This window comes from Catharus ustulatus, chromosome 7 (genome assembly GCF_009819885.2).
Source record: "Catharus ustulatus isolate bCatUst1 chromosome 7, bCatUst1.pri.v2, whole genome shotgun sequence".
NCBI classification, from domain to species: domain Eukaryota; kingdom Metazoa; phylum Chordata; class Aves; order Passeriformes; family Turdidae; genus Catharus; species Catharus ustulatus.
In genome coordinates this window covers 34734703-34758992 of record NC_046227.1, presented here as the reverse complement: position 1 = coordinate 34758992, position 24290 = coordinate 34734703, and the positions used below count along the sequence as shown (strand labels likewise).

The 24290-nt window shown below is 39.2% G+C and overlaps 1 protein-coding gene across 1 annotated transcript in view; it reads left to right on the top strand.

Moving 5' to 3' along the window:
- Positions 1-16359: 16359 nt before the first annotated feature.
- LRP1B (LDL receptor related protein 1B) overlaps positions 16360-24290 on the top strand; it is a 470895-nt gene continuing 462964 nt past the window's right edge. The window contains exon 1 of the mRNA XM_042779456.1: positions 16360-16488. The gene's annotated coding sequence lies outside the window, so the exon portion shown is untranslated. The remainder of the gene's footprint in view (positions 16489-24290) is intronic.

Sequence of the window (24290 nt, the reverse complement as noted above, 5' to 3'; positions counted from 1 at the left end):
TTTGTGCAGCCCAGTGTGGGTAGTTGGCCTGTTGGTGCCTCGGTCTGTGGGTGTGATGGGAATGGTTTGCAGAGATCCCTGCAGAATGGATCCTGCTGGGGCTGAGACAGAGCTCTCCTGGGGTATCCTCAGGAGGCCTCACTGCCCTTCCAGAGGCTGCTTAAAACACAGCAGTGTTCCCAGCTGGAGGTCTTGGGAAATTCATGAATACCTAGGCTTGATTTGCCATCTTTTCTGTCAAATTCCAATAATAATGACAAAAATATTTCTCTCTCCATTTAGAAGAACAATTAATGAAATAGTTTTAAACTAGAGTATCTTAGCTTGTTTTAATTCTGATTTTCATTGTGCAAAAGTTTCACAATTTTGAAGCCTGTTTACAATACTACAATATCATCCATTTCCTCAAAAGAGACATTTCCAAAATGCTTTCAAATATCCAGCCATTTTAATGAATACCTCAAGGGATCATTGAAATATCTTTAAACAGGTGGTGTGAGTTTAAAGTCTTCCCCTGTGTATCCATCTGCATTCATCACCTTAGGTCATCTTCAATATTCATGTATTCTACCTGGAATTCTGGTTTTGTCCTTAGTGATAATATGTGATTTTCTTCAAAATGAAGCATATGGTTTATTTTTCTTGTCAAATTGCCCTTAAAATTTCTTGGATTTTTTTCTGGTATTTGTATCTGCCAGGATTGGAAGACTTATTTTTTTGCTTAAACTGTCTCAATATTTATGATAGTGTTCATTACTAAGAAGCAAATGACAGGAAAAAATATTTTGTATTTGCGCACACACACAAAGCAGCTTTCAAACAGCCTCGGTTTGTTGATGGACCTTACCTGAAATTCCCTTCCAAGCAACCATAAATTTAGTCTCACAAAAGCAATCTTTGGGAATACCTTCAAAACTTGCTGTGGTTTTCTTGGGTTTTGTTTTGATTCTCCCCCCTTTTACCACCACTTGAAAAAATGGATCTAAGAAAATTTTAAAAGTCTTCTATTTTTATCAGTCAGTTAAAGGTAAATGATGAAAAATTATTAGTTTATGAATTCCTAGAGCTCAGTTTAGTTAGACTTGGTTTCAATCAATATCAGTGTTCTACTATGTGGATTTGTTTGTTTAAAGAAACTTGTTGCTAATGAGAGAATTGCTCTTTTTGCTCATCAGCCCACAATGGTTTAATGAAGAATAGATTTAAATATCCTACAAAAGTCAAACACTGAGGGAATGCCTGGACTTCTCCTGGATTGAGAGGATTAATTTCTCTGCTGATCCAGAGTTGAGATGGACTGAGGGCAGGGCTGGGGTGGCAAGAGAGGAGTTTCCTTTAGCTGTGGTGGTCTCCAGGGGCTCTCAGCAGTGAAGTCACTGAAAATCACAAAATCACTGGGTTGGAACAGACCTGCAAGATCAGAGTCCAACCCATGCCCTAACACCTCAACTAAACCATGGCACATCCAGTGTTTTTTTAAACACATCCAATCTTCTTTTAAACACATAAACACATCACCAGTGTGGCACAGCTTTAGGGCTGCTTTAGTGGCAGTCCCCCAAGTGAAGGTGTAATAGTGTCTCAATTCAGGAATTAAATTTTTTACCACACTTCTTAAGCGAAAGTAAACACACACAGATCTTTGGGGCCATCATAAGAATTCCTGTGCATCACTTACCAGTGCTCAAACATATTTCAGTGGGTCACATATCAATTCCTGATATTCTTTTGTTTTTTGTGGATTTTTTTTGTTGTTTTTTTCTTTTGAGATAGAAAAGAATAGGTGTCACTGCTCTGCCACAGGTGTGCTTTCTGTGAGATGGCACTTAAATCTACTTAAGCATCATTATTGCAGAGACTCAAACAGTTTAGATCTTAATTGATATTAATAGGAATAACCCTCAATGACGTGAACTTGGCAAGGCAGAAATTGCAGCTGTTCTCAGCAGTAGTGGCAGTAACAAAGATAATTAATTGTTTTTTCCCTGGGAGATATATTTAGATTGTACAAACTAAATATTCCATTCCCTGAGCCCTAATTCAGGCTTGTATTTGTTCTGCAAATACAGGAAGCGAAACTAAAGTTAATATTTTTTGACTGTCACACCATAATGTGAGCAGTTGCAATTATTTTTGAGAAGTATTTAAAAATATTTATCGCACAAGTCTTCCAGTGATAACTGAAGCAGTTGATGTTTATATGATTTTGTTAGCATAAAATAAGTAATAATTTGATAATTTAATTTTTTTTGTTGGTTTACAAGAACTGGTACTTGACCTGGCCCCAGCAGTAGTGTGCAAAGGGGATCATACTGGATATTGCAAAGCACATGTTCCTGGCAGAGTTTTAGACAAAAAGTATTCCTGAGTGAGCACAACTTGCTTTGCTAAGAACTTGCAGTCAGCATTATAATCCTTCTGGATTATTAAAGAATACATCAAGCTTCAGTTTTGAAGTGCACAGGGATGTGTTAATGGCACTGCAAAATGTTTATACCCATCGTGCTGGAGGCCTCTGTCTGGGTCATTGATTGCCAGGCTTTAGAGTCTTTCAGTTTTGCTTAAATAAGAGTGGGAAGGAATCTTTACAGATCCTTCCCCTGTCCCAGCTGCAAGTGGGCTGAGCCACCTGGGGAGGATTTGCTTCTAGTCCTGGTTCTTGAAGCTGTAATAGACACCCCCACGAGAATGTATATTCATATGCTCTAAGTGTGTGGTTTTTATTAACACTTATTTTAATAGTGGTTGTAAAACTCATGCATTTAAACGCAGTTCTTTAAAGGGATGGCATTTTGAGTGAGGGTTCCTTTCACCAGTTATTTATTTCTACAACAGAAAGTCTCTGGTGTGGGTATAATTTTGTCTAGACTGTTTAACATCCACCCTGAAAACATAACGTGCATGGGATGCTCTGTTGCTTGCTACAACAGTGATTTTATATTTCAGGTTTTAAATCTCTGATATCCTAAAAATGTGGAGCTGCCTCAGGTAGGGCTGGACACAGAGGCTGAGCAATGCAGGTGCCCTCAGCACCTCCACAGCTGCCTCCCTTCACAGTCAAGAAATGAGGCTTTATTTCCCCAAACTAATACGGCACTAAACCACCAAACTAAACATTTACCTTTGTGATGTAAATATTTCCTAAGCTCAGCTTCTTTCAAATCCTGCAGTTATTTGCGCTGCTCAGCAAGAGGCACGGACTTTGCAGCAGGAAAATGTGTTCTTTATGAATGGGATGAAACTCTTTTCTTCACTTGCATCTTAAATGCAATCTAAATGATCAATCATGCCCTGCACACAGCAAAAGCAATAGGTATGATGAAAGTCTGATTACATGTAATCAGCAGCAGTAGTGATTTGAATGTTTTGTCCTATATCTTCCCTCAGCCTACTGCTCAGAAAAGCTACTGCTTCAGTGTATTGAAAGAAGGTGCTTGAGTTCATCAACTGGGTTAGTTCAGAACCCCATTTCTCTGGATCCCCCTTTGTTTTTTTGACCATTACATGGCTGGAATATCAGTTACTTTGGAGTTATTAAAATATTAACAATATTGAGCAATCTAGGCTGACATTCAGATCCACAGCTTCTTCAAAAGAGTGGATTTGAGAGGTAAAACTGCTTTTTTGCCTATGCCCTAAAGTACAGAGAACTGTTCTTAGCAAATCCCCAGCTGAGGTAAACAACAATGGGATGCCACTAAAAGACCCCACAAAAACGAAGAAGTATTGTTATTACTGTGGCCATAGATCAGGTCAAACCATCTCTTTCTGGAGTGCATGGACATATGTTCTGTAGGAATTATTAAGGATTGTGCCTGCCCCAGTGATTTCACTCTGTTACTGAGAGTGTGGAGCAGCTGCAGGGAATAACCAGCGCAGTCCCCACAGTGATTCTCTGACTCCAGCCCTCTCACAAGTGAAATCGTTCTGCTGCAGAGCTCCAAAGCTCTGTCTGTCTTCTGGGGAGAATTGCCTGCTCGTTCACTTCTGCATCTCTTTCTTTCCTGCTGCTAGAATATAATTAAAGTTGCTAAAAATACATGCTTTCTAATATTGTTTTTTCTGTGTAGGCGGCTGCTGTTACTCTGTTCTCGGGGGAGGAGGTGGCATAAAGATGAATGTCACTTAACTCTATTAAGTGGTCCATATTGCACAGGGATATAAAAGCTCCTTATTTGTGGCCTGATCCAAAGTCCCATGAAGTTTTAAAATTTTTTATTCACAAACACACATATATATGTACAGTGGAGTCTGCAGCTTTGTTAGTTTAACAGAAGTATTTTTTTCCCATCAGAAGAGAGAAGATTTCTGAACTGAAAACTACCACTTTGATGTTAGCTGTGAGAATTTACTTTCTTAGTGCTAAGGAAATTAGTAGAACAAGCAGGGCCATAATTACTGTGCTTTTACAATGCCAACATTGTACCTAATTATGGTTTAGTGTTCAGAGCACTGTGTTTAATAATCCCAGCAGACACACTTTGAGCTGTATGTTTTTGCATCACCTGGATGCAGCTGGGAACAACTGGCACCGCTGTCATGGAACTGACAGTTGACAACATTTTACCTGTTTTACAGGATAAAGCATTGGCTCACCTTTGATATGCATGAAATCACTTAAGGGTGAGCTGGAATCAGCATTAGAGGCAGAGCACTCAATGCAAAGACAGTCTTTGTTCGCTTTTTGTGTGGTAAAACCAGGGCATAATTTTCTTTGCACAATCTCACAGCTTGCAGAGCTGGTAATAAAACCCTCAGCAACTCTGCTGATGAAGTGAGATCTGCTATTGCTAAGAGAGGTTAAACATCCATCATCCTTTTGACCTGCTAAAATTATTCCATCTGCAGGTTTGATCCCAAATTTTACACCTGTCCCCTGCCTTTTGGTTTCTATTTAAAGATGGCCATTTTTTAAATGAATATGAAGTTCTTGATTTCCTCTGCTGCCTCTTCAGTCATTGTTTAAATTGTAATTATCTTTACCTCACATATGGAAAGTCACACAAATAACTTAAAGATTGTTGGATAGAGAGGGGACAAAGAGGAGGCTGAGTCTGTATATGTGATGGATTTCCTCCAGCCTGCTCTGTGGTGAAGCCTTCCCCTGTAAAACTGGGGTATGTCATATTTGTTCAGGTGTCCACCAACTCCTTATTCAGCACATCAGGGTTATGAGCCTCATTTCCATGACTGCAGTGGAATTTCTTAAAAGTTAAAGCTTTCTTGACACCCTTAGTTAGACACCCTTCAGTCCCCAGATTCCAGGATAGATTGAAGAAAACTGTTACATTAAAAATTAAATTATTTCTTCTTTGGTTTTTGTATAACTAAAATATTTACTCTGTGTGTGTAATCCTGCATTCCATCCTATCGATTCTGTTCCTGATGCTGTCTTTAGTTTTCTAATTGCTGTTTCTCTTGACCATCCTGTGTGACACAAATAGCTCAGGGACAGCAGGGATTTGAAAAAGCAATAGCAGAGGAAAGCCTTCCCACAGGAATGCTGCCTTTGAATCAAATGTTTCCTCCATAAGGATATGTGGGACTCTTTTGGGTTTTGTCAAGTGTCCAAATATCTTGGCAAGAAACTTCTAAAATTATTTTGACCAAGTAGCTTGATAACATTATATCCAAAGCTGTCTTTATTTCCCTTCTATCTGTTTTCATAGCTTTTTTACAGTATTTTTTAACAGTAGTCAAAACTTACAAATTATAATAGAATGTCACCTTAATAAATCAAAAGAATTATTATCTAAACTGATGGTTCCTTGGATTTTGTTTGCCTTTGAATAATTCAATGTTTTTATATATATTTAAAATGTTAGTTTTAAAATATAAAACACATATATTTTTAAATTTTTTTTTTAGTAACATTCAGTAATTCTGAGTGATAGTACTTGGTTTTCCTTACGTGATGAACCAGTGGTATGCAGCTTAGGACAAGAGTTTGTGGAACTCTTGACACAGAAGAGTGACTCCTCGCTCCCTTTAAAAATAAAGGGTTTTGTATCAGTCCAAGCTTGAAGCCTGTAATAGCCTTCTTATCCTTCTATCAGTCCAGCTCTTCTCCTCAGTGTGGAGGTTTTGGCCATTTCCTCCTTGTTTCCAAGAGCCAGTGGGCACACAGGCTCATTAATCCTGCATGTGGTCACCCACGGCTCACCCAGCGCCAGCACTGCTGTCCTGGGCACGGGACAATAAACCCGAGCAGAGAGAGCTTCACAACTCTCTTGTCAGCAGCTGGGTGACACCAGGCTGATACCATCCTTTACATCCATCCTTTACTTTGATCCTTCTTTGTGACATGGACTTTTGGAACAAAATACAAGCTGCCCTGCCAAATACCATTTTAAATTTTTCAGTAGAAACCTTTTGCTAAATATTGCATCTTGCTGCCTGTGAATAATATGTTTGCCTGTTCAGAAAATCACATTGAAGACCTACTGACAGCAGCAGCTAATATCACAATACATTGCTCTCTAGTGGTGTGAAAATTATTATTCAATGTATGCATTTCCAAATTACACCTTAAATTATCAGCCTTGGATCAAGCTATCACGAAAGTCAGACCTGAACTGCAGAAGATCACAATTGTAACTACTTTTCCAACTGTTAAATTGCAATTAAACCTGTATTGAGCGACCCTTTGGTGTACTTTTTATTTAATTCTTACAATTTAACTTAGAACTCTTGATTGTAGTTATTTAAAATAATGGATATGATTTCAGTAGGGTCTGGCATAAAGGTGGAGACATTTACAGGATTAGAGTGAGTTTTTAAAGGTTTATGTGAGAAACAGATTATTTTAGTTGCAAGTTTCTAATATTACTACCATATTTTTAATATTAGGTGATATCCAACTTGAATAAAATAGTTAACCCTGGTAATGAGATTTTCCTTTTAGCTCTTTATGTAGACATTATTTAGAAAGGAATTTTAGCTTGTTTTTCCCTTAGTTCACTCAGCCTTTTGATAACTGAGTATAATTTAAAGTTATCTTAGTATTTAACCCCATTTCCCTGTAGATTAATTATCCTAATATAAAACAAATGTGTATTAAACATATGCAGTTGCTTACAGAAGCAGATTTGGCTCTTTCATTTAATATAAGTCTCTTGTTGCACAAAACAAACCCGTCATATTTAAGATTTCTCTGGTCATTAAAACTGAATTATGTAATAGACTTCCATCTGCTATTGAAACCTGTTCATCATCATTTTGTGTCATTTTAAGTGGGAGCATTCTGAGAAATGCTTAGTGACAGCAGGCTTGGCTCTCCCGGCTGTGAGAGCAGGGTGGGACATGACTTCCTTCCTTTCTGGCTGCAAAAATGAATATATTGTCACCTGAGAAGGTTTTCTCCAAGAGCTTGGTTCTCACCTCTCCAGCCTTGCCATCTTCTGGAAAATTCTGTATTTCATTTGTGCAGTTCAGCTGCGTGGAAGTTGCAAGCTCCTCCCTGAGTCTCCCCCAGGGCATTGCGCGGATTGCTGTGGGACAAACCCAGCGCTGCCATCCATCATCCCACACTGATGGTGTTTAGCAGAGCAGGCAGTAGGAAATGATTGGCAGTGCAGCCACACAGGAGTGGGAGTGAGCAGGGAAGATGGATGGCCCCGTGCTGCTGCGCTGGAGCAGGACCTGGGTAAATGGAGCCTGCTGGGGCAGATTTGGGATCCACTGGCAGGGCAGGAATTCCACTGCTCCATCCAAGAGCTGCATTGACAACTGAGAGGGAGCTGGACTGGGGAACTTCATGAGAACAAACCATTTAGCTGATAGAAGATGCTATGATTTCAAGATTAACCTTTTTTGTATCCTATCCAATATGTAATTTTTGGATACGGTAAAAGGAATAAAATTTGTGTTCAAGTCCTAAAACAAGCAAATCAAACACCAATGTAAACATAGTCACAACAGCCTCCTCCAGGGAAATAAAAGAGAAAGTAAAGAAGATGGTTCAATTCAATCCAGATACTTTATAGTTCCTTCCATACTGCTTTTAATTTATTAATCCTTTATGATAACTTATTTTCTCTGTTTTCTCAGTATAACTTTGTTTTTCCAATTATGCAGTCATCTGAGCTACCTAGATCTTACCTATCTATGTCTTTCACTCATAAAGTTATCTGAACTTTAAAAGAAAACTAAAGACTTTACTTTTATTCAAAGTGATGATAAGTAGAGTATATTTTTTCTTATTATTCCCATAATGCTCTTGGTATCTTCAAATATCTCAACAGTTTGTGCCTTTCCTACCTTCTGCGGACAGATGACATTCTATTACAGTTTGAAATATTCAAGTGAAATGGCTTTGTTACGTTTTGCATGGTAAGAAAACTACCAAATTAAAACAATGACATCATTGATTACTCTTTGATAGATGAAATTTATCTAAATTAATTATCTTTTAGTATTTGCTAAAACATTCATATGTGAAAATTCACGATGATAGAACATCTGCTCAGCAGAGGGCTTATCAAAGGTATTGTAATAAGCTATGTAATGAATGTTTCAGCTTTCAAAAGAGAAAATATTTTGTGTGGCATTTATTTAAATAATTTGTCTCAAGTTGGGATTTCCATCCCACTTTGTGGAAAAAAGAAGCAATTTTGCCGTAAAAACAATATAACTGAATTTGGAACTCAGCAAAGGAAGAAGCGTAACTTGGAAATATCGGAGTTCCTAGAGCTAGCACAGATAGGAGATGAAAAAGATTCATTTGAAGTCCTGCTTGGAGGCACAGCGAGTGGCGCACTGCGGCGAGCCGGGTTTGAAATCGGCGCCGGGTGACTTGTCCCCAGTCCCCATCCGTCTGCTCACTTCTTCTGCTCGTCAGGAGTTTCCCTGTCAGACCTTTCGGAGGTTTGATCCTGAGAGCAGCTCAAAACCTCAGTCTTTTCTCCACTGAGCTTCCTGATGAAGCAGGAGACATGTCTGTGTACAAGAAATGTGTTATTCGAATCATTCCCCCTAGAATTCCTTTTTCATGTGAAAGTTTGTGCTGATTATCCAAGTTACAGGAAGTGTCCTTATATAAGAGCTCCTGTGAAGGGTCTTGCCAAGATGCTCGCAGTTCTTTATAAAAACTTAATTTTTATTTCTGTATATTTATTAACTTTTTCAAATCTTCTGTCACAATCATTTCTTCCTGTCAAGTAGGAAATGAAATTATAATATAATGAACACACTATGATAATACAGGCTAAGGTAGTGGAGAGGCTCAGAGGTTTTCACATTCCACATAAATGTTTTTTTTTTCAAAATAATTTTGTTCTTTGACATGGGAAAGAAAGAAGGGTTGTTTCAGTGGAAGCCTTTGAAGGCTTTCCACAAGTGAGAACATTTTTGCTCATGTTCACCCTGGCACTGGCTGTCAGCAGCTGAAAGGGCACCTTGTTGACTCCAGCACAGGGCTTGTCATTCCACACACAGAGGGGTAAGTGATGGTCACTTTGACCCTCCACCCTGACATTTACATTTAATCCACATCAGGCTGTTTTGGAAAAAAGGACCACTTCACCCTGGGGAATGTGTTTGCATGTTTCCTCCAGCTCTCAAGGAGGTGAAGGATAATTGTGGAGAAATGATTCAGAGGGAGCTTGTTTGGCCTCCAGCCTCCTTCCTTTGTAGGGCTACTGGGAGCAGGGATTGGCAAATGGCAGGATTGCAGGTAATGTGTTTCTATTAGGGTCTCTCTATTGTGTTAGAGAAGGCACCTGGCTATTCTGTGGTATTTTTGAGCCATTAAGGAACATAACTATCATGTCATTTCGTAGTTTGCTGAGGTAGGTATTATTCTGTGACCCTTTGATGATTAGATAAAAATTGGCTCAGGAATATTTGGGTGTTTCTCATTATCCAAGCATTTCTTAAATTTCTCTGCCCATAGATTTTACCAGGTTGAGTCTGAATAACCTTCTCTTGTTCAAATACCGGAGGGGACTTGTAGTCACCCCCCCCTTAATGGAAATATGGTTTTGGAAAAGTAAGAGCCAAAAAGAACAAGGAACAAGACAGCCCCTAATCTTATCACCTGCTCACTTCCAAAAATACTCCAGGACTTACATTAATCAGAGGATGTTTCTTGTCTTCTTGGTAGTACTGACCTCTATCCATATTTCCATAAATTATAGTAACATGGGGTGAGCAAAAAAAAAAAAAACCAAAACAACACGAGGAATTCTTGTAACTGCGCGATGTAAATAAGGAATTTGAGCATGAATATTATGGACTGAGAATTGGGATGTCTGATGCCACTCCACAGACTCCAAACAAGACACCTGTGACCTTGCTGGGTGGGAGATGTGCAGACTGAGGAAAGTTTACACATGGAATTTGAAAATATGTGGCTTAAACTGAACATATGGTACTTTTATTGACAGGTACCTCTGCGTGTGCCTTGCCTATGGATAAAGCAATTAGCTGATTAGTAAATGCTGAGTAAGTGATAACTATTATGCCAAGAGCTGAATAAATACTCATAAAACATCTGTATTTCTATTTAGAATGCTACATTTGAACATACCAGCCACTCTTTAAGCCCCTTTGCATTGTGGAAGCACAAATCAGAGTTTGGTAGACCTTGTGAGAGATTTTTGGGTTCTGTAAATAAAATTTCATTACTTTGAACACAGAATTGCACTGAACCAGGAAGGACAGAAATAAATGGTATCATAATCATATTTTTATACCCTAAATGTAAAACCCTGTTTACCATTTCACAAGACACATCTCAATAATTTTGTCTGTAGTTTAGTGTGGCCAAAATGCAAATGTTTTACTCTGTGCTGGGCTCTAAAAATGTAGATTTAACTGCAAAGGTATGAAAGGTTTGAAAAGTACTATATAAAGTCTGAAATTCATAAGTAGGAAATGCTGTGCATGCTCTTTCTTCACATCTCCCTTTCAGTTACAGTAATTTAGGTTTTAGTGTATGATGAATTCTCTCATAAATTACTAGTGGAATACACTTTTCAGCTTTGGAGTAAATTTTGCTGAAATTAATCTGGAAACCCTCCCATGTTTCAGTGAGAGATCAAAGAAAATCCCAAATGGAAAACATGCTTTTGAGAGGGGGGAAAAAATAGTTCTGAGTTCTTAAACTCTTGTAATGAAGATAACTTAATTAAAATCAAAGCAAAACTAATTAAGAACTTAAAAGTGCAAGTTTTTTGTTGCATAATATCCCTGAAACATGGCAGAATGGGTTCTATTATCCTTGGTAGAATTCCTGGTCCTGCAGGTGATGCCAGCGGATCCAAATGGAAATGTACAGCTGGATTGCAGTTTTATGACCACTCGTTTTTGCCTTTCTGCTCTTTGTTAGTCTTCCTGCTCTTTTGCTCCTGAGAAAAAACAAACAAAAAAATCCCAAACAAAACCTACCTATTTTTGCAGGAAATTCCCCTTCTCTCCTGTGAGTTTTTCCTGGGTATGCAGCTGTGGACAAACAAGCTGAGTTCTACCAGTTTTTCATTCTTGTTCCTGGATTTCATGGTTCATTCCTGGATCTAACAATTCTCAAGTGGAAAAAGAAAACATGCTCACACACACATCCCCCAGTCTATGTGCATCTTTTCTTGTCTTCTGCCTTGAAAATGGAGAGGGAATTGAAAATTTCAGCATTTCTTTTTTGTTTCACTTGAAACATAGAGAAAATATTTTTTTTAAGTGCAAAATTACATGAAATCAACTTATGAGACATTCTTACTTCGCATTAGGCTGTTCCTATAAAAGCTTTTAAATATTATGTTGTGATGATCTCTTATCCTTCAACATTCATTCTCATCGTGCTTGTATCATATCCTTCAAAAGCTTCTCTAGGAATGTGCTTTTTGGGTTAGTGTGCACATGTGGTTTTTCTGAATATTTAGTGAAAGCCTAATGAGCAGGCTCCCTGCTCTAACAGATCCAGACTTTATTAGGCTGAGTTTTGCTCACTTTGAAGAGCGTTGCCATATGGGAGGTTTGTTTTTTTCGAGCTCTCTCAGGTGCTCTTGGCAGATGGAGCTGGAAGTGCTTGGAAGACAGAGCACCAAGCAACTCCCATCCCCACGCCTGGGGGGTCACCAGGAGCACAGCAGGAGCCTGGCAGACCCACAGAGAGCCCAAACAAGGGACTGCTGAAGTGGGAAGCACAATTCTGGAATTCAGCAGCTTCTCTGGGCACCTGGCTCCTTTACCACAGCAGTTCTTAATTGGATTCACAGTGAATTGTTTCCAGTCTCGTGACAGAACTGGAGAGCTCTCACCTGTATAAATGTTATCCCATATACGTAATTTCACGATTATACACCGCACCATTTTGACTAAAGTTTTGGTCCGAACCCAAAGTGCGGCTTATAATCAGGTGCGGCTTATATATGGACAAAGAATGAAAAGTTGCTGTTTTAGTTTGGAGGAGAGGTGTCTGCTGAGAAAGGCAGGAGCTTCTCTTTGAAATGGAGAATGTAAACCCCATCCCTCCAAATTGTTATAATTTTGAAATCAAGGGGCTTTCAGGCAAAGATGTGGGAATTAGGAATAACAGTTCTTTTCTAGGGAAATTAAAATAGAAATACAGCACTACAAAGAACAAACTCCAAACCCTGACACAGTCAGAGTACAACCTGACACCCGTCAGGCAGGGTGTTGGCCGCAGTCCCATTCCATGGTGGCTGCATCCTCCTGCAGTGACAGATGTGGCTCAGTTGGAGCAGTGCTCCTGTACAAGGTGCAGTTTCCCTCCGGAGCTCCAGTGGTGATGTGGAGAAATCTGGTTTTCCTGGAGTCCAGTGGAGAAAGGGCTCCCTTAGTGTCCCAAAACCTCTGTTTTTATCTTGGTAAGAAATGTTGGACTCTTCCCCCTGGTTGGAGCAACTTCCAATGGGATGCAGTAATTTTATCAGTCCCACAGTGGGACTCAATGGCCATGAGAAGAAAATGACTGGCTGGAGGAAGGATGGGTTGTGAAAAGATAAAGAAGAATGCGCTGCCTGGTTTCAATGGATGGCCCATCAGCAGAATATCTGTCATTGAGATAAGGATCACTGCCCCCACCCTCAACAGATGGTGACAGAATAGATACCTTTTATCACACTCTGTACTGTAATGTGCGGCTTATAATCGTGAAATTACTTGGTTCTTTTCAGGAGCCCTGTTGACTTGCTTTTCATCATTGCATTCCCTCAAATAGGGAGGATCCAGATCCCTTTTCCCCTAAGCAGTCCATGGGATCACAGGCAGTGATCTTTAGCCCTACTTATTTAGGAGCTGAATGCAAGCTGACATAGGAAATGCCTGTTTATTCCAGGAGCATTCCTGGTCCAGGCAGACATCAGTCACTGCCTTGTGTGCTGCTTGGTTGTTTGGTTTGTTTCCCTTTTTTTCTCTTTTCTTTTTATCATCCTAATGGAAATTTGGGTTTCCAAGTTCAGTGTTAATTTCATACATTATCATTCTAGTTGTTTTCCTAATAAAGATTTTGAGCTTTGTCCTCTTAAAAAAATGTTAATCTTAAAAAAAAAAAAAAAATCAACACGTTTTTGGCTCTGGGAGCATTGACTTTAAAACTAACACACCAGGTTTTCTTTTTCTTTTTTCAAACTTTCCTTCTAAGAGGCACTGCCAGGTGTTTGCAGCATAGGAGAGTAGCATAGGAGTAGTATCCTTAGGGAGGCAAAGCTTTCATTTACCCATAGAGGGATGATTTCTCACCATCTGCTCTGCATCTCAAAGAACTGCAATGTTAAAAACGTGAATTTTCCCATCCATTGGGAGCTTTCCTGCACAGCTCACATATTACAAAAGGAAAAAGGTGTCACTGAAAAGAACTGATTTACTTCTGGGCCATCACAGATGACTATTTTTTAGCAAGAAGGTTTTTGTGGTTTTTGTTTTATTTTTTTAAAACCCACTAATTAGTGTGTGTTCATGATTAACTGGTCAAATTCATTCTGTAAAGATAACAGCTGAAAATAAAAATAATTCTATAGTTATGCAAAATAAAAGCATTTGAGAAAGCACTTTCAGAGCCAATAAAACCCTGAGGTAATATTAAGCTGCTTTATTCTAAACAAAATCTATTTTTCAAAGTATTTTATAAGTTAGTGGTTTTTTTCACTCTGCTAAGTTTTTCTCAAGGTAGATAATATAAAAAGCTTAGATCTCCATAATTTCTACATTGCTGCATAAAATGGAAAGCAATAATTTGATACTATGGAAATAGCTTAATTTTTTTCCATTTAAAAAAAAAGTAGCAAGTGAGCCTTTTTTTCAAGTACACACACTCAACTCTGGGCTCTGTGTGAAATTGCTATTTAGAACTTCTTTGTATTGTTTACTTAGGCTATTTCCATAATCTTTGCCCACAAGAGGAGTAAGTGCAAGATTTTTTTTTGTGTAGACATGTGTGACCATCTGCAGATTTGAAAGAAGCTGTTGCACTAGGGAAGGGATAATCACCCTGCCAGGTTTTGTTTCTGACAGGATTTCTATTCTTTAGGTATTGTACATGTAGTTATTTGGGGAGGTTCCTGCAGAACCAGACACTTGTGTGACCTTGACTGTAGAAGTGTTTTCACAACTCTACGTTTCTATATTTATTCAGTAATATTTTTCACTTAGTTGTCAGGTCAGAAAACCTCTCTAAATAAATAAATAGGTTTGTTACTCTTAATAATGACAGAACTTTCAACTGTTTTTTTGCTCTGAGGAATAATCATTCCAGAGCTGAATAAATAAGTGGACATGTTTGGCAAAGGTAGTTTTAATGTTCCCAGGTCTGATAGAAGCAGATGTGCAATATACAGAAAATTACAGCTCATCCTGTAGTAAAAGTAGAAACGTATCATGGATTTCAAGAATACTCTAAAACCAAATACCAGAGTTCTTCTGTGTGTTTCTAATACTATCTTCATCTTTGAAATGCTAAAACTTGCCAAACTCTCCCCCTCTTTCTGACTTGAGGATGGTTTTTCAAGATGTGCTATCAAAGCAGGGCCTTTAATCATCTCCCTGAAAGCTTTAAGCAAAATCACTCTGTGTAAACTTACACTCTTAATTATACAGTTGCTCATTTTTGCTGTTGAGGGGAAGGCAGATACAACAAAAAAAAATCTTTTCATTCTTACAGGCTTAAAACAAGTTGTGATATAGTTATTTTAAGAAATGTAAAATGTATCTACATTGTAGTTGCAAATTTGTATTGTTAAAAAACTGAATGGCATCAGTAGCTGAAAACCTGACCTCAGAAATGAGGCCTGCACACAGGAAATGATTAAATGATAACTTTATTAAAGTATTCTTGCTGGTTTTTTTCCTTTAGTAATAATGCATCCCATGGCTTTTGGAGGAGCTAAGCCAGTGGGGAGATCTACAAGTGGATTGGCTGTTGTCTCCTCCTTTATATTTGGTTTTATGTCTCTGTGACAGTATTGACTCCAGTGAAGTTATTTCTCTCTTGTGCCAGTGTAAGAATAATGAGGAAACCTTTTCCCAGCAATCTGCAATGTAACCTTGTGGAAGACACTACTGTAATTTATATATTGATAAAATGAATATAATATATTGCACAGAGGTTTTGTGAGCTTTAATTAATATTAGAATAGTTTTACATTGAATAATGATGGAATAGTCTTGAGTTAATTAACTCTAGATCTCAAGGACATCAGCCTGTGGTGGTTGAATGCAGCAGATAGTGTGGATGTGCCAAACTTCCAGAGCTGCCCTCTTTTAAAAGCCATTGTTTTCAAGGTGCCCCAGTGTTGACTTTAAATTCTTTGTTTGCAAATCTGTAACATGAGCTATAAAATAATTTTTACATAAAATGGAAGAAGAGCTTGGTCATTAAAATGTGACTAAGGAAATAGTTGAAAATAGATATGTTTATTTAAGTAGAACTTGGCTTACAAAAATACATCCTGGAAAATTTGATCGCTTGAAACAATTTGAAAATATTTTCTGTGGCAGGAGAGGTGAGTCAGGAACCTCCCTGCTGGTAACATGACGACATTAAGTCTTGTTGGTTTCTATGTAGTGAGCAAATTTACTTCATGGTGAAATGTTTAGAAAAAAAGCAGATTTTCTTAAAATTGCATTCTGTAGAAGTAGTTAATGGTGATGTTGTTTCTGCCAGGTTGGAAGGGTGATGGCAGCTCCCACTGAGCCCTCAGCTGGATGTTGGAGTTCCCTAAGTGAGGGTATCAGATACCATTACATTACTGCTTCATGTTGTTCCTATCGCCCATTTTGATTTTTGCATTTTTAATTATTTAATTTTCACTTTTGATTTTCATTGTGCCTTTTCTTTTTAATTTCTTTTTCTTTTTTTCTTTTTGCTTCACCTTTAACCATTTCACTGTAACCCATTCTCATTTCCAGAAGAGCATCCCTTGTGTGACGCAGGGGAGTTCCTGTGCCGCGATGGCGTCACTTGTGTGTCCTGGCACTGGCTGTGTGACGGGGAGCCCGACTGTCCCGATGGCTCTGATGAGTCCCTGGACACCTGTAAGTAAAGGAGGAGCTGCTCTTCTATTTTATCTCCCTTTCAAATGCAACGTTTTCAGTCCCTGAAAGGGCAGGTTCCGTTTTGGTTTATGAATCCTCCTGTTGAGGGGAGCAGGTTACATCCTTAGTGTGGGGGAGAGAAGAAATGGGTGAGATGGAAGGTGTTTTGTTTTGTGCCACTCTGTAATGAGCACTGGCACTGGAGCATGTGTGCCCTCTGCTCTCCCCGAGCTGTCAGTGGGCTGAGAGGGAGAGGCAAAGTCAGGCACAGGAAAATGAGTTCCTCTAAATACATTTATGGGGATGGAAAAGAAGAGTGCAAAGTATTTTCAATACAAATATGAAAAGCATACAAACATCAAAGGGAGGAATGAAAGACGTTGTGAGAGCTGTGAGAGGGAAATAAGCAAAGAAAAGATGATGGAAAGCTTTAATAAAACATATTTAATTATAGTGAAGACCTTGTTGGTTTTTTTGGTTTTTTTAATGTGGCTAAGAGCTTTTGAACACCAGAGCAGCAACCTTGCAGACTTTTTTCTTATCAGCCTTGTAGACTACTTGATGAGGTGTTATTAAATCTTAATGTTCCCTTGTTTCCTGTGTTCTGAGGAAAATGAGGGAATTTCCTGATTTTATCCCCAGGATAATCACTTAATGTAAGAGAAGAACCATGTATTTTGTATCAAAGCGACACTGACAATCAGGAAGGCTGGAAATGGGGTTTGCTGCTCAAAGAAAAGAAAATATCAAACATCAGACAGTATTTAGGAGTCTAATCTCTAAAATGAGGGACAGAAGCTCAAGATGTCTGGGAGCCATTTCTATCTGGGCAAACAGTGCAGTGCTGATTGCAGCCTTCCTGCTCCAGTGCTTGTTCTCTGCAACTCATCAGCAAATTGCCTGGGGCACTGTGGCCAGGGTGCTCTGATTAACCACCTTCCACACACTTTGGGATTCTCAGCAGCAGCATCCTGCACTGGGAAGCGTTGGCTACAGCAGGGATTTTGTTCCTGCACTGCTGATTGATCACCCCCTTCTCTGATGCGTTCTCGAGCACGGCATTAATATGTGTAGAAAGTTTTTCTAATTAATGAATATTGAGATAGGAGCATACAAATGGCCACACACAGAGTTTTTAACTTGCCTCATGGTATTCACCATGTAGTTCCAAATCCAACAGCTTGCTGGATGCCCAGGTATTCTCCTCTTGAGAACTTTGCATGATTATTGAACTGGTTTGTAAGACCTGTGTTCAGCAGCGCCATTTAAAGTTGTGGCATATGAAAAACATGGCATTTGGAGTTTATTCATGGCTTGAAGAAAAGGGGAGGGAGTGGCAATGAGAATCTACACTTTTTCTGATATCAGCCAGCATGATGTTAGGAAAACCTTGGAAAAACTAGGAAAGCCAGCATGGTTCTCTTGGGAATACCTTCCCCTTTACAATGTGAACAGTTTATGACAGATGCTTTCCTTAGGCTGTCCTAAGCCAAAGGTAGTCAGCACTGTGCTTTTCTGCTTATAGAGAAGGAAGGTGTTTGAGTCCTTATTCTTTGTGGGAACCCAAGACATCCCTCTGGCTTCCCTGGACGGCTCGAGACCAAGGCAGGGGGCTCAGGAGCCTTGGCACAATGCCCAGGACCTCTGTGCCTTTGATTCTCTCCTTGGGAAAAATGACCACCCTTACATGAAGAATTACAAGTCACAAAAAATAAGTAGAGTATAAGTTAGATTATTACAAGGTGAAAAAGTAGATTTTTGAGATTGTTTATAATAAGGGTCTGGGGTCAAGATGGAGGAATCTGGGTGTGTTCTGTCCTTCTTTCTCCTTCTTCCTGCATCCATCTTTTGGGTGATGTTGGCACTCTTAGATTGGTTTAGAGCAGAACCAGACTGCACAATATAAGTGATAGGTATTGGAAGATAATTGTAAATAATGTTTATGTAGTTTATAGTATAAAAAGATAATCCCACCCCAGGGTGGGCAGTGCCTGGGGCTGAGCTGCTGAACGGACCTGGGCTGGGCAGGGAAAGAACTTTGAGATGAGATAAAATAAACACCTCTGGAAACAACAGAAGAATCTCCTGACTCTTTCTCCAGTGCTCATGCTGAAACACAGAGACTCTAAAACAACACAGGTGGTTGGCTCAGGTTCCAGAGACACCAGTGACCACAATTCATTTCCAGCTTCCATAGTGCTTTACTGATGAGCTGCTGGTTAATGTGCCTGTGCCGCAGCTGACTGTGTGGGCTGAGATAATAATTGCCTTAGGTCTGCTGCCCTCTCTCACCCTCTCAGTGTAACTCAGCCCAGGACTGAGTGAGAACCAAGTGACAGTGCTGGGGTATTGGGAATTTTGTTACATAATTGCTTACAATTTTGTTTTGCACTGGCTTGTTCTGTATTTTTCAGTCAGCACAATTTGCTGTCAAATTGTTGAAATATGTATGCCTAATCAGGTAAGTTGTTTCTCATTAAAAATTGATATAATGCTCCTGAATTTTCCTCCTGATACTTTGCACCACGGCGTCTGTAGGAACTTATAAATTACATTAAAAATATCCTTATGATGTATTTGATCCCTGTTGCTAACGCCAGGGACACACATTCTTTTTTTGTGCACTGAATCATGTGTCTGTTTGTTTTAGATGGATTTGTCAGCTCTTTCTTGACTTACATATGATGAATTATTTGGTGTAGCCTGACAGATATTGCTAGTTGTTCCTATAGCCGTAAACAAATGGATTTTGATTGATTTTCTGTGGATTTGTGCCTAGTAATAGGGTTTTCTGGGTTCTAATAATGTGCAAGCATTGATCAAAGCTTTTCCTGCAAGTGGAAGTTCTTAACTTCTCTCCTATGGGGATTTCAAAGCATAGAAAAGGAGAGAAATTCTCAAGCTGCAGCTTTTCCCATGGTGAGAATATGAGAAGTCTTATTAATCTCATCACTCAAGCACCTATTTACAGAAAACATCCAGGAACTAAATATCTTTGTGAGCAATCTCCTGGTGGCATTTTAACCAAGTTTTGCAATAGAACCTGGAAATTATCTGGCTGTACAAACACACATGATATACTTGTATCAACCTGAAACCCTACAATTAATATTTGTTAGGTGATCTAGGATGGGACAGAAAAGGGGGAAATGGTGGCATCCTGTAGTTATTGTTGAATTCAGTGTCTGTTGGCAGAGGTTTGGGCAGGGCTCTGTGCAGGCACCACTTCCTAAGCTTTAGATCGTGGAAGTTTCCTGGCTCTGCCTGGGTGGTTTTTTCAGTCAGCAGAAAGGTTCCAGCACCAGTGTGTTCCTCTTCTACTTCCTACCTTCCTCTAAATGGTTCACAATCAGCTTTGTAAAACCAGAAGTGAACTCCTACAGCACTTATACTTGTGTTCTCTTCTGTTTCTTAGCAGCTGTAGTTCTTCTCGTTCTCTGAAGATGTTGTTTTTCACAGTACCAAGGAACCTGGCTCAGTAACTTATAATGAATAATTTAGTGAACAAATTCTGTTGCTGTTCATGAAAAAATTGATTTTTGAAAAAAAAAAAATTATTAAGAAAACCGTTGACCAAGTAATTTTTACGCTTTCTTGGGTGGTCTCTCGGTTGTTCATGGGATTTTTGCAAATAGTCAGGATTCAAAAATCAATTTACTCAACCTAATCAGATGATGCTGGGTTCTTCAGTAGGCTAAATCAGCAAGCTCACTCAATCAATAGAACTTTATCAGACAGCCCAGAATCTGGCCAGAAAGTTTGGCTTTTACAGATAGCTGTGAGTCTGGAGGTTGGTGCAAATGTTCAGAGGATCCTTCTGTTAAAAGGAAAAAGAAAAGGGCTGCCTGCAGACTCACCTGACTCATGATTTTTGGTGGGACAATAAAAATCTCAAATCCTTTCTTGGAGAGTTTAAAAACATAACATTGACCACAATTTGTTTATTTGTATTATCAGCTGACTCCACTACTGCCTGCTGTATGCACTTACTACTTAGAAACATCAATGTAATTCTCATTGTCTTGGGGATGGTTTTAGTGGTGTTTTGGGGGTTTTTTTGGTTGTATGTTTTATTTTTGGTGGTTTTATTGGATTTTTTTTTACTTATTTTACCATTCTTGTCACTAGTATTGGTCTGAAGCTGTAAGTATTTGCCTATTTCAGCAATTGTAAGTAGTGAACTTCACTAATTTTTGTGTATTTTAAAGATCCAGTTTGTAACATTTTTTGGGGGTACCTGTGTGTTTTGTATTCCATAATTGTACCTCTCAGTAACATATTCATCCTAAATAAGCCATGCCCAAGGAATACCATGATTTCTGAAAACAGACAAATATTTGATGTGATGTGCTATTACCTGCTTTTCTCCTCAGCCTCCTACTAACAGAGCTGAGATCTAAAAGGTGTGCTGGCAAATTACTCCTTCCATTTAGTACTTAAGGCTTTTTCTGTGTGTTTGCAGCTTCAGAACTCGTCTGGCTTGCATGTTGTTTTCAAATGTCAGCTCAGCAAAGCCTCTCTGTCAGAATATATTCAGCCAGGGTGAGGTGAAACAAAGGAGCAGGGAGAGAAGCTGGTTATTTTCTCTAGCTTCTCTTTGAAACTGTGCACACTGCTTATGTTTGGGTAGTGCAATGCTGGGTGCAGCAGTTCCAGCAAAGGCTGTTTGCTGCCTCTCAGCCATGGAGTAGAGGAAGGTACTGTTACAGTACCTGATGATTGCCTGTGAGGAGAGTCTTGAGGTCTGAACGAGGTTCCCCTGAGCTCCTTTTGTGTCCAGCTGTGGCAGAACAGGCAGCAGAGCTCTACAGCAGCACAGCTACCCATGAGAACCATCTATGATCCCAAGTACTGCTTGAATGCCATGAATAACCTATGAGAGGCAATAAAACCCTACAACATCAGGTCTCCCATCCACAGAGCAGTGCTCTAAAAGGTACTGCCAAGTCCAGAAGTGCTTGATGCTCATTTATTTTTGCAGCAACAAAATCCTGAGAACATTTCACTCCTCACAGCCAGACTGCAACTCTTGTCTCTCCTATTGTCCTCAGCTGCCCTTTGTGATCCTGACACCATTGCTGTGCTATTGGAGCTTTCCTAAATGTTATCCAAATACTGTTTGCATACCTTCCACCACACAACTTATTTGTGGCATACTGGCCCTGCATTGAAGCAACTCTGGTTGCCATTAATAAATCATCAAATTTGAATGGTCCCTGTCTCTGGAAGTTTGAGTAGATTTACCCTTATTGTAACATGTTGAAATTATTTCTGATAATTATCTTCCTCTGGGGTTTCAGGGAATGTCAGTGTCTATAATCATGATTAAACTGAAGTTGTAGGAGCAAAAGAAGTGCAGCAACCAGAAGTGCCTTGTTTAAAAGCTTGAGTCTCACTTTGTTTGCTAGAAGTGTCTTTCATTCTCTGGGTGCTAATTATGGGAGACTAGTTTCAGAAGCTTAAAAATTGCTAATTGGGTACCTCTCTTGTAGTTCTTTTACCAGCAAAGGGTAAGATAATTGGATGCAATGTTGCTCTTGTGGTATGAAACAATAAAGATGAAATTTCCTAAAGCTCCTAATTCTTTTATGAGTAGATTCATTGAAATTCAATAGAAGATGGGATCCCAAACCACTCTTTAGTAGCTTTGGAATATCCCAGCTCAATAAATAATGTGCATACATTGAAGGTGCACTGCCATGAAGCTGCTAAAGGTAAATGCTGGACATGAGGGGAAAATGTGATCTTGTATTTTCACTCTCAGTAATTTTGGTCTGTGTAGTTACTGTTGAACAAGGAATCTGCTATATAAAATACCTTTTTGCACATATTTTTCTGCAAGATATTTGAACTTGTTACTGCCCAGATATTAATTTAATCTGCTTTGAGATGATGAATGGGTACTCTCTTTTTCTCCCTGCATGATGTTCCTATCAGTAGTGTGAAACTTTGAAAGCTATTGTAGGAAATAAGCCACAACAAAATGACAAATGTCAACAAATTTTATCAAACTGCTGCTAGTTTACATAAAATTAAGTTAAATGCTTAATGCAGGAATACAATATTGCCAGCTTTTGTGTTAGCTGGTGAGAAGTGCTCCTGACAAGATGAATGTTTTGAAGGAGTATTAACTTTCCTGATACTATTTTTACAGACCTAAACCAAAATACACTTCCCAAAGCTGCAAAGCTGCTGTGGCTGGTGAACACTGGTGCAGAAAAGACTTATAAAGGCATTTTAATTCTGGCTGGAGTTTTTGCCATCATATTTACTGGCATGTAGCTTGTCAGGGATGCTGTGCTTCAACCCATCCAGGTCTGCTGAAACATCTCACTGTATGACCTGGGCTTCAGCTTTTGACATCTTTTTTCTCCTTGCTCCATAATTTGGGAAACCAGAGAGCTCAGCCCCTCCAGGAAAGGTGTTTTTACTGGTGCAGTGGGATTGCTGATGTTCTGATGGTTAATGGGGTGTAGAGCAAACAGCCTGGAGAGGATGGGTGTCAGTGGTGCTGGTACCCTCTGAGCCCTTTGGGAAGGTTCAGAAAAGCACCCCACTGAGACAAATCCTGCACTGGCAGCAGTGCAGAGGAACTCAGCCTGTTCCACTGTGGTGTTTGGGGCTGCTCTTGATGATTCCCAGTTGTCATCCTAAGGGGAATCATTCTTGGTGGCTGTTCCTGCCTTTGGCTCTGCTGAGTCTCCCCTTTTCTCTCTGGGCTCCCCATCTTGGGCTGCTGGGGAGCACTTGCCTTGGGCCAGGGGATAACTTTGATGTTTCTTCATTTGCTTTCTGCCAAAGCCAGCATATAGGCAGAGCTGTTGAGGCTTCAGAGATCATTTAGAGGCAATTCCTTTATAAAATTTCCCAGTGGGCTCTAATGCTACTTCTGAGGCATAAGCACTTTGTCTCATGTTCGGGATACAAGCCTAAATTAGTTTATTCACTTTTTTTGGGGAGTGAGTGACTTTAAATACTTGGTGGGATTAGACAGTGTCAGGTAACACCACAGCAACTAAAACTTACACCAGGCTGAACATAAGGGTCTTGGAAGAGCAAGGTGTGAGGCTGTGCAGCTTCACTCAGAAATGTAAAGATTCTCATTGCTGGTGAGTCAGGCACTGCTGCCTGAGCTCTGAAGGGCTGCCAACAGCAGCTTGGCCCCCAGCAGCTTCATTAAGTAAGGGGCTACAATTTCAGCTTTCTGGATAAAAAAACCAACATTTTTTTCTTAAATAATTATTTTGCAAGTGCTCTGCTACAATCAGGTATAAACTGGAATTTGGCAGGGAATAGAATTACTTGCTTCTGCTAATTTTCTTTAAAGTATTTTAGGACTAAAAGTACTCATTTGCTTTTTTTTTCTCTTCTCACTTTATTTTCTATTCTGTGTATCCATTTCATTATGGTTTCCAATCTGAAAGTTCTTAAACATTGTCCTTTACATAGTCCAAACACCCAAACTTGTTCCAACCAAATATAATTACCTTAAAAAGTAGTTGAAGACTTTGAATTTTATTATAATTCTGAAGTTGGTGTGTTACATATGCAGATATCTAAACAATTGTATACCTTTGTACCTTGATAATATAAACTGTTCCATTAACTCATACTATAGGCAAATGGTTTTGGTAAGGCAGGCTCATTTCTGGTGCTCTAGGAAGGATTCTTTCCTTGCAAATATATAGCAGGAGATTTGTGTGGTGCACAAAATGTTTAGGAAAGAAGAAATCCTTTGCTTTTGAAATGCTTTCAGTGCATAAAAAGAGAACATCCTTATACAAGACTTTCACTTCTATTCA